Source organism: Ursus americanus, chromosome X (genome assembly GCF_024610735.1).
Source record: "Ursus americanus isolate L20-20 chromosome X, mUrsAme1.1.p, whole genome shotgun sequence".
NCBI lineage: Eukaryota > Metazoa > Chordata > Mammalia > Carnivora > Ursidae > Ursus > Ursus americanus.
Window position 1 is genome coordinate 20,264,583 of NC_142164.1, and position 9,078 is coordinate 20,273,660.

The window sequence follows — 9,078 nt, forward strand, 5'->3', positions numbered from 1 at the left end:
AAAACTTGACTGTACCCTTAAATGGCCCTAACACTAAGATTTCTAGGCATACCTTAGCAATGAAGTAACCAAATTTTGTTTCTTAGCCGACAATCGGTAAAGAAGCCTGAAACACAAAGCTTTGCTGCCCCTCAGTACTCTTAATTCTTCACAGACGCTTAATTTAACATCTTCTTAAAAATCCAAATGAAGACGTATCGTGCCTCACATACTCTCAAAGAATAAATCTGAAAATTACCACATTTTACAAATAATAAATCATCGCTCTTCAAATTCATCACAATTCATTGACCAGGGAAAATATGACTTTGACATGCAGCCTGCAGCCACTTTTTAAACAATTATCCATTTTTAAATGTTTTATGGGGAAAGGGTGGCTTTGGCTTAAAAAAGAAAAAGAGGGAAACAGAACAGCATATTTGAATTATGGGGATAGAAGCAGAGTTAAATTTTACTCTTGACCAGAATTCAACTTCAGTTCACCAAAGAAAGTTTTCATCATGAAAGACCGCTTTCAAGTTATGAACAGTGGGAAAGGGTACGATTTAGAAAGAGAACAGTTTCTACATTACTTTAAGGATAACCATTCAAAAACCGGCATTAAGAAAGCCTAGTTAGTATGTGAGATTATGTAAAATACTGTACTAGCATCCTAGTGGCCGAAAGGCAGATTACCTATTACCTCCCTCGTTGGTTATCCTGACGCTAAACCTTCTGGCAAGCATAGACTCATACCTAACTGGAACTCCAGCATTAAAAAACTTCCTTTCCTTCTGAAAACTCGAAGGTCTTGGGTCTTCCTTCTCCCGTTATGTAATCATCAGTGGCTTGTCCCCTTTCCCGTCTGCTTTATCCCAACAATGCCCACTTTCCCCAGGGCTCTCTGTTCCACTCTAGTTAGTGTTCATTTTCCCACCCAACTTAACCATGAACTCCTCCTCTCTCCATCCCAGATGTTGGCTGATGCTGGAAAACAGCTCTCTACCCCACTGTGGCCATTCCATTCCATCTCAAATTAAGCTCAGCCTAGAATCAATGAACCAGTCCAGATGCCCAACCCCTGACTAGCTCCTCTCCTCCATGCGCCCACCCCACCCTCCAGTTCTCGCCCAAGGCTCTAAGGCCACTGTTCTTTATCCTGTTTCACTCTGGAATTTCCATAATTCACCTCCCTATATCTAGAATTCCTTCCACTTGCAGACTGGAAAAACTGGTGTATTCCCACTTTCAACTTCTTTCAAGGCCATTCTACTTAGGTCGGTAAATTCCTTCCCCCATCCAGTACACTTATTTTAGTCTGAACTTTCTAACTAATGCTTTGACTTGTAAGCTCTGGATCTCAGCTCACCTCTGCTTCCTGGGCCCTCCCAGGACAAGAGCTATCAAAGGCAACTTTTTACCTTCCCTGACACTCACTCCACATGACATGTAAGTAAACACCTTCTTCCTTTGGCTCCTTACTCCACCCTCTTCCACATTCTGCACTTTTTTAGCCTATATACTATCTCTAAGTTCTCTATTTCCCTATGGGTAAATATATGTATATTCCTTCCTACATACCAGTTTCTCTCCAACCCTATTTTTACCCAAGATCATCCTTTCTCTTGCACCAACCGTAGTGATTCTAGCATGAAAGTGTAAAGAGCCTTAAAGGTTCTTCAGACTTTACTTTGGAAAAACTCAGCCTGGAATTTTCAGGGTTCCACTATTTCCTTAGTTGGCCCTGACATGAGACCAGTGATGATCACTTTTCTTCCCCCTTCTCTGACTAAACAACCCTCTTCCTGACTTTTCTTTTCGCTTTCCTTCTTCCTAGTATTCAAGTCCTTTTCTCCCATAATTGTGTTCTCCTAAAAGAAGCCCCTCTCCAAAACCCATAATCCAGACTCATCATGTGAGATTCTCTGCCACCTGTACTAAACATTTTTTCCTATGTAGTGAACTACAGCATGAATAAAGCAAAAAGACCCCTGGATGAAACCCTTTTGCTTCCCCAAAAAAAGTCTAGGCCCCTGGGAGTCTATGCCCTACCAGCTCTGGGTAATCAGAACAGCCAGATCTCTGAGCGCCCTTGGTGCTGCCACCATTTCCTCTGGAACTCCCCTCCACTCTACCCAATCCAGACTCCAACAACAGAACTTGCCAGGGACTTAAGCTTTCCTCTGTCCTATCCCAGTAATTTGCTGTCTTTTCCTTATAGCCTATTCTAAAGAAACAGTCCCCCTTAACCCCTTCCTCCATCAAAGACTCTCAAAGCCAGAACAGAAAGAACCCTTGCTGCATAGCTAGTAACAGGGTCAGCCTTCTTAAAGTCAATTTGAATCAGGCTCTGTGCCCAATGGCCTGTGCCTCTTGTCCTCCCCATCTATCCCAAAGGCAGCTGCCCCAGTTACCTTATCAAAAGATGAGTCTGCCTATCAATAGCCACATGTCTTACTCAAAACGACCATTTCCCTCCTAAACTCTATCAACCTTCAGATTCTCTTGAGTCACCAAGTCCCCTGCTCCTCCTAGCTCCCCCAGTCCACCTTACTAACTTTGCCTCTCCATCAAAATTTTACAGGTTCCTTCCCCAAACTTTTGCTTCTATTTGGAGCCTCTGGGTGATTTTTGGGATTGGGTTATCCCATTTAATCCCCACTGGAATCCTCGAAATTTCTTTCCTATGTACTGTCCTCTTCAGTACCACATGGTGACATCGCCATCCAATTTGAGTACCCCTAAACCCTCTTCCATCTCCCCCAAAATAAAGATCCCTCTATCCCAACATTCAAGGATAGGTCAGGTAAACAGAATGAGATGACCTTTAAAGTCCCTTCCAACCTTGGGATTTTATCATAAACCTAATCCACTTCCAACACCAAATGCATCCCTTGTTCATTTCCCCCAACGTTTCAGCAGCGTGACTTTGAGAAATAGCCTTCTAAGTTGAAAGAGCCATGCGGCCAACCAGGATAACACTATCCTACAACTGCACCCCTTGAAGTCTCACCAAAGATTTTTGCAACTGTACTCCACCTCTGTGCTGTGGGGACGACCTCCAAATTGCCTTGAGAGTATTCAGCCATCGCACGAAGTTAGCAGGCCCCCTTCCTACTCTCGCGTAAAGAGCCCCTAAACCCAGGGCTAGACGCGTCCTCGCCAAGCGACGCCTGTCCTTACTGTCTATTCTAGGAGACACCAAGAATGAATAAGTATCACCCCATCGACAGCTTCCTACAGCCAACACTGAAAATTTCAAAACAATAAAACAAAAACAGCGCTTGCACTGAGGGAGGGGGGAGGTGCAGGCAGAATAGAAGGGCACCTCCACTGGCCTGAGCAGTTGGGTCTCCCAGGTTTGCAGTGTGCTTCCCTCTCGCCTTTCCCCTAGACCACATCTTTCCCTACAACAGTCTCCCGCCCCTCCATAACACGAAATCCCCAGCCGAGGTGCAGTCGGCTCCTCCCAGTCCTACCCCGGACGTCCCTCCGGCCCAGCCTTCCCCTCGGCGGGACCCCGGTGAGGAGGGCCCCCTCCACCGTCCAGTTCACCTCCCTGTCCCTTCCCGGGCCTCTGGGCGCCCCTGCAGGGCTCTGTCCCGAAGCAGAACCTCGAGGAGCCAAGCCCACGAGGCCCGTCGCGGGACCCACCCCCCCCTTCCTTCTCCCAGCACCTCGTCCTCCATGCACCCGGCCCCCGGGGCTCTTCGTCGTCGTCGTCCGGGCTCGTACCGCCCCCCGTCGGGGGCTCCACCCCCCGCCTGCCCCCGCCCCCAGGACGGCCCCCTCCCCACCACGCACCGCCTGCGCCCTCTGCCCCGGCACGGGACTCCCTTTGGCCTCCGTTCCCCGCCCAGAAGCGGCGGCGGCAGCGGCAGCAACGGCTGCGGCGGCCCCAGCAGGAGCAGCAGCGGCGGCGGCGGCAGCGGCGGCGGCGGCACCAGCGCCGCCCCGGCCCCGCCCCGCCGCCCGCCGGAGCCCCACGCCCCGCCCGCCCGCCCCGCCGCCGGACTGCTCCCCCCGAAGCCCACCACTAAGCCCCCCCACTGCCCAGCCGCGATCCGCTCGAATCCAGCTCCGCTGGGCCTGCTGTCTCTTCCTCACGCCCCTTAGGAACCGGGGTGGGGGAGCCCTGGGGTTCGCGGCCATCCCTCTCCCTCCTTCAAGGGCTGGGGGATTGCCCCCGATCCCGAAACCTGGCCCCGTAACCGGAGCCTCCCTCCTTCCACCCCTCAGCTTCGCTCTCAGACCCCTTGCCTCCAGGCCTGGCGCGGAGCGGGTGGAGAGCTTGCACGCCGGATCTCCCCCTGGCTTGCTGGGGCTAGTATGAATTGCCCCCATCTCATCCTCGTTCAATTTAAGCCCCCTCCCCGCCGCGCCCGGCCCGGCGGCCCCCGCCCCTAGAGCGAGGGCAGCGGAGCCAGGGCGCTCCGAAGTCATCCCCCGCCTTTTTTCCAGGGACTCGGATAATTGCCCCTGCCCCCATCACAGCACTCCCACTCCCGAACCCAGGCCCGGCCGCCACCTAGGGGTACCCCTTACCCTACGGTTCCCGAACCCCAATACCGGGGAGAAAGCAGCCCTAAAGAGCAACCGTCGCACCTCCCCTCTGAGGTTGTGGGGTATTTTCTCCAGGTCTCTTCAAGACTTCATCACGGACAGCCACCCCCCCCCAAAAAAACAAGCCCTTTCTCGCCCTGCCCTCCTGGCCAGCCTCCCTTCGGATCATTGGATCCTTGGATGGGGGGGGGTCTTAGGGCCAGGTAGTTAACAAGACCGTAGCCTCCACCTCCCTTTCTGAGGAGTGGGGTAATTCCAGCGGTTCCCCCCACCCAGGATCAACCCGACCCCCGTTTCCATGGAGACCCCCGCCCAGCCAGGAAGAAGACTCTCAGATCGTGGCGAACAAGTCTCACCTGGCTAAGGGAGAAGGGGGTGAGGAGGGGGTAGGGTAGAGCAGGGATGGGGTACGAAGGTGGGAAGTGGAGGGGAGCTGTCCCGAAGGGAGGGGCGAGGACAGAGAGAGCTCCAGGGAGCGCTACGTCCGGGGACACGAAGAGGACGGCGCCCCCGGGGGGCAAGCAGAGCGGCCGCGGGGCGAAGAAGGGACAGGGCTGGGAAAAGGCTTAAGATAGAAAGAAGCGGGTGGGGGGGATACGAGAAAGCCGGGGAGTCAAAAGGGGTGGAGGGGTTGGGGGAGAGAAAAAAAAGACGCACCTGTTCCCGGGTCGGCTCCGCGGGGAGGCTCAGGCCGCCACCCGGGCTCCCTCTTACCCACTCTGAGCCGCCACCCGCCTAATACTGCCCCGATCTGATGCCCCCCTCCGCCCCTTATCGCCACCGACCTCCTTCTCCTCTCTCTCGGCGGCGGCGGCGGTCGGACTCTAGGAACTGAGAGGAAGAAGGGAGGGCTCGGCAAAGCGGAGGAGAGACAGAGCCACACACTGGCAGCAGCCGCGGCCAGCGAAAGAGTGAGGGGGAGAGCGGTGTGTGTGTGTGTGTCTGTGTGTGCGAGCGAAGCCTGGTGGAGTGGGTGCCGGTCGCAGGGCTCGACGGGAAGTGCAGTCCGGCGGGGTTCGCGGGCGGCGCTAGCCGCCGCTCCATGGGACTACAACTCCCAGAATGCCACCTGCCGGGGGGGGGGAGGAATGGGGAGGTGGAGGCGAAGGGAGGGAGAGAGCAAGAGAGGGAGGGACGAAAGCAGGGAGCAAGCGGCGGCGAAGGGGGCAGAGCCAAGCAGCCCCGGTGACACTGGGAGGGGAGGGGAGGAGGAGGGGATCGCTGCGAGGACCAAGCGGATTCCGGAGAGGGAGGCAGCAGCAGTGGCTGCAGCAAGCCGGGCAAAAAGCTAGACTCCCAGGAGAGGCGGAGGCGCTCAATCCTAGGGGCTGCAAGAGCCCCACGCCCCCAGCCCTCAGTGTCCCTCGAATGGGAAGGTTGAGGAAGGGAAAAGATCAGGGCGCCAAGGCCAGGGGTTTCTGTCTCTTCCCCCAAAGCTCTCCACCATATGCCCCTACCTGACTTTCTCAGGCCACTGGTGCCCGATCCAGTGTGCAAATCCAAAGACCCCAGACCTCCTCCCCTGCCGGGCAGCACAGAACAGACATGTTCTGTCCCCTTCTCCCAGGGGCCTGAGGGAAGCTCCCCTTGCTGGCAGGGTGTGACTCCCCCCTTCTTCCCGCCCCCCCCCGTCGTCGCCACCCCCCATGTCCCTTCCTAGAACGCCTCCCCTGAAACCTGGGCTCGCTTCTCCCTACCTTACAAGAAACGGAGTCCCTCTGGGGGCGACTACCCAGCCCCCTCCCTTATACCAGGTCCCTACCCACCAGTATCTCTTTAGCGTTGCCCCCCTCACCGAAGTAATAGTGGGGGCGACCCGAGTTGGACTGGTGGGTACTTTCCCTCAGAGACTAGCCATCCTTGGCCACGACGACCCTGTGTAGAGATAGAGAAGCACATTAATACCGCCCCCCAAAGTTCGGATCCTCGTGGAAATGGCTTACAAGGAAAGAGGGGTTGGTAGTGGAAGTGAGCTGAGGGTGAATCTCAGTCCTCAACCTTGTTCTAGGCGTGGAAATCCAGGGATTCCTCCCTTTCCTTAAAAGCCATCAAATAGCTGGGGGGGGGGAATGGGGGTAGGTTATCTAAACCCCAATGTCCACAAGACTGGAAGCGACGCTACATGTAGGAATAAGATACGAACTAGGCTGCTGCTGCGGGAGGGAGAGTATACCGCCGCTCCCTTAAAACGCCGTCGTTCACCCCCAAACACATACCCCTAGGAGAGTCAGATGGCCTAGGAAGGGGGGAGGCGGTGGGAGTGCAGGAGAGTGGAAGGGTTGTGGCAGGGAGGGTCCGCGGCCCCCTGAGAGCAAAATCCAGATGCTAAGAGGTGGGGGGGGGGGGTGCAGCATAATTGCAGACGGTGTCTTTCCTTGCTTTTCCCGGAATCGCCGCCGAACACCGTCTAACACTCGCAGTTGCTTACCAGTCAGTCCCCTAGCCCCATTTGTGCGCGTGTGGCGGCTGGAGCCCGGGAAGCCCGGGCACAAACTCCGCGGAAGCTGGCCTTCGCTGCCGCCGCGCTGCCGCGGGCCTCCCTCCCTCCGCTGGCGGCCCCGCCGATCTACCTTCGCCCCCGGCCGAGGCCAGACCCCGCTCGCAACTCCACGCCCCTACTCCACCCCCGGCTCCCCCCTTCGCCCTCTCCCCGCGGGTCCGGCCCAGCCCCTAGCGCCGCCCCGCCCTACCGCTCGGTCCCGAGCCCAGCAAGTGCCCCGAACTCGCCCCCCGCCCCCACGCCCAGGCCAGTCCCGCGGGGCCTGGTTTCCCCCTCCCGCCGCGCCCCGCCCCCGAATCCACGTCCTACTTCACCACCCAACTCGGCCCGGTCCGGGTTCGGCCCGCGCCCAGGCCACCGGAGTCTCCGGTTCGGTCCGGTGTACGGCCACCCACCCCGCCCTTGCCTGGGTGCCGGCCTGGCCCGCTGCCTGCGCCCGCCTAGCCGGCCCAGGCGCGCGGTCCGGGTCTGGGTCCCGGTGCCGGCCTCGGTCCCCGCGGCGCTGCCGCGTCTCGCCACGAGGGCTCGGTCCACGCAAGATCCGAACCCGCGCGGGGTGGGGACCGCGGAAAGCAAGTTTCTTTATCTTCCCTCCGCCCCCGCCGCAGGGCCGCGCCATCCCCCACCCCCCACGGCGCCCCCTTCACCTGGGCAGAGCCCCCCGGCCGCTGTCGCAACTTTGCTCTTCTCCACGCCGCCGGGGAAGCGGGCGAAGCGAGAGGAGGAGGGAGGTGGCGGGGGGTGCTGGGATCAGGCCGCTGGGCTCCGGGAGGACACGTGGGGGAGGAGGGGAAGGAGGAGGAGGAAGGGGGGGCGGACCTGCAGTTCTCGGGGCTCCCCCTGCCAGCCCCGGGGAAGCCGGAACCTCTCCGGGCAGCCACAGACCCCGCACTGGCCACGGGGGAAGAACGGAGCCACCTTTCCCGGCCAGCCCCCAGCTCCAGGAAGGGGGGGGGGGCGAGCAGCGCCTCTCGGGGTCGGAGAGCGAGCGTTTTCGCTGGTGCTTTATGTGTGACTCTCTATCTCCGTTTAGCCTCCGTGTATGGGGAGGCGTGGGGTCTTGCATGCGGGGGGCGCCCCCGCCGGACGCCCCGCCCCTTCCCTGGCCCCCCACTTCCCTAACCCGGGCGACTTCGGTGCAAGGCTCTGGCGCTCGGGCACTGAGGCCGCCCGTGGGCGCAGCCCCAGCCCCGGTGCCGAAGTGGGACAGGTGCTGGGGAAGGGAAAATGCCGGGGCTCGCTGCCTCGCCTAGCGTCTCCCGGGCGGCCCACCCTTCGTGGCAACCTTCCGTGCTGCAAAACCCCTGGCCGCCTTCAAAGGACAGCTCCTGGCCTGGGCGTGGAGGCACATTTTGCGGGGGTTGGGGGGTGCCTGGACCAAGAGGCCCGAGGGAGGAGGGAGGAGGAGGGGAACGAGAAAGGTCTGTAAAGGGGGAATCCTGCATGACTTGGGGCCGATAACCTGGCTCGAGGAAAACTCAGCTTCTGTCCACCCCCCGCCCCGCCTTTCCCGGGCTCCTCAGCCACCAAACCAAGGCCCCTTGACCCTTACCCTTTACCCTAACGACTCCCCGCCTGGCCAAAGGAATAAATCCTTGTATGTGTTTACATCCCAGGCCATCCCTCCATCCCCAGGATTGAAGGGCTGAGAAGCCTGCGGTCCACATTGGAACTCTGATGACTTTACATTAACTCCGAAAAGGAGAGCAGCCGAGCTGAAGCTGCCGGCAGACTTGCTTTCAGTCTAAGGGTGTTTCTTAGCAGCTCCAACTCTGAGCCCGCGGTTGGGACTTCAAAGGCATAGGCTCAGCCTAGTGGGTATTAGGGGAGGTGCCCAGCAGTTCCTGGAGGGTTCAGGGCTTTATAAACGTGGAATGTGAAATGAATAGCAAGAATTTGAAAAAAAATCTTTATGTGCAGATATATTGATATTATTTATTATATATTTATCTATACTGAGGAAGCCAGAGGGTCATTTGGACTAGAAGGAAGCCCTGATGGATTAATGTCTTCCTCCTCCTCCTCCCTGCCCCCCT

At 57.8% G+C, this 9,078-nt stretch overlaps 1 protein-coding gene across 7 annotated transcripts in view; it reads right to left on the reverse strand.

Annotated features, from left to right (window-relative positions):
• Nucleotides 1-7,806, reverse strand: part of BCORL1 (BCL6 corepressor like 1) — a 62,273-nt gene extending 54,467 nt beyond the window's left edge. For 2 of the 7 annotated variants that reach the window (XM_087860210.1, XM_087860204.1), the window contains exon 1: nt 5,328-5,603. The gene's annotated coding sequence lies outside the window, so the exon portion shown is untranslated. The other 5 variants (XM_087860205.1, XM_087860207.1, XM_087860208.1 and 2 more) reach the window with 5 other exon arrangements.
• Between the last annotated feature and the right edge of the window lie 1,272 nt (nt 7,807-9,078).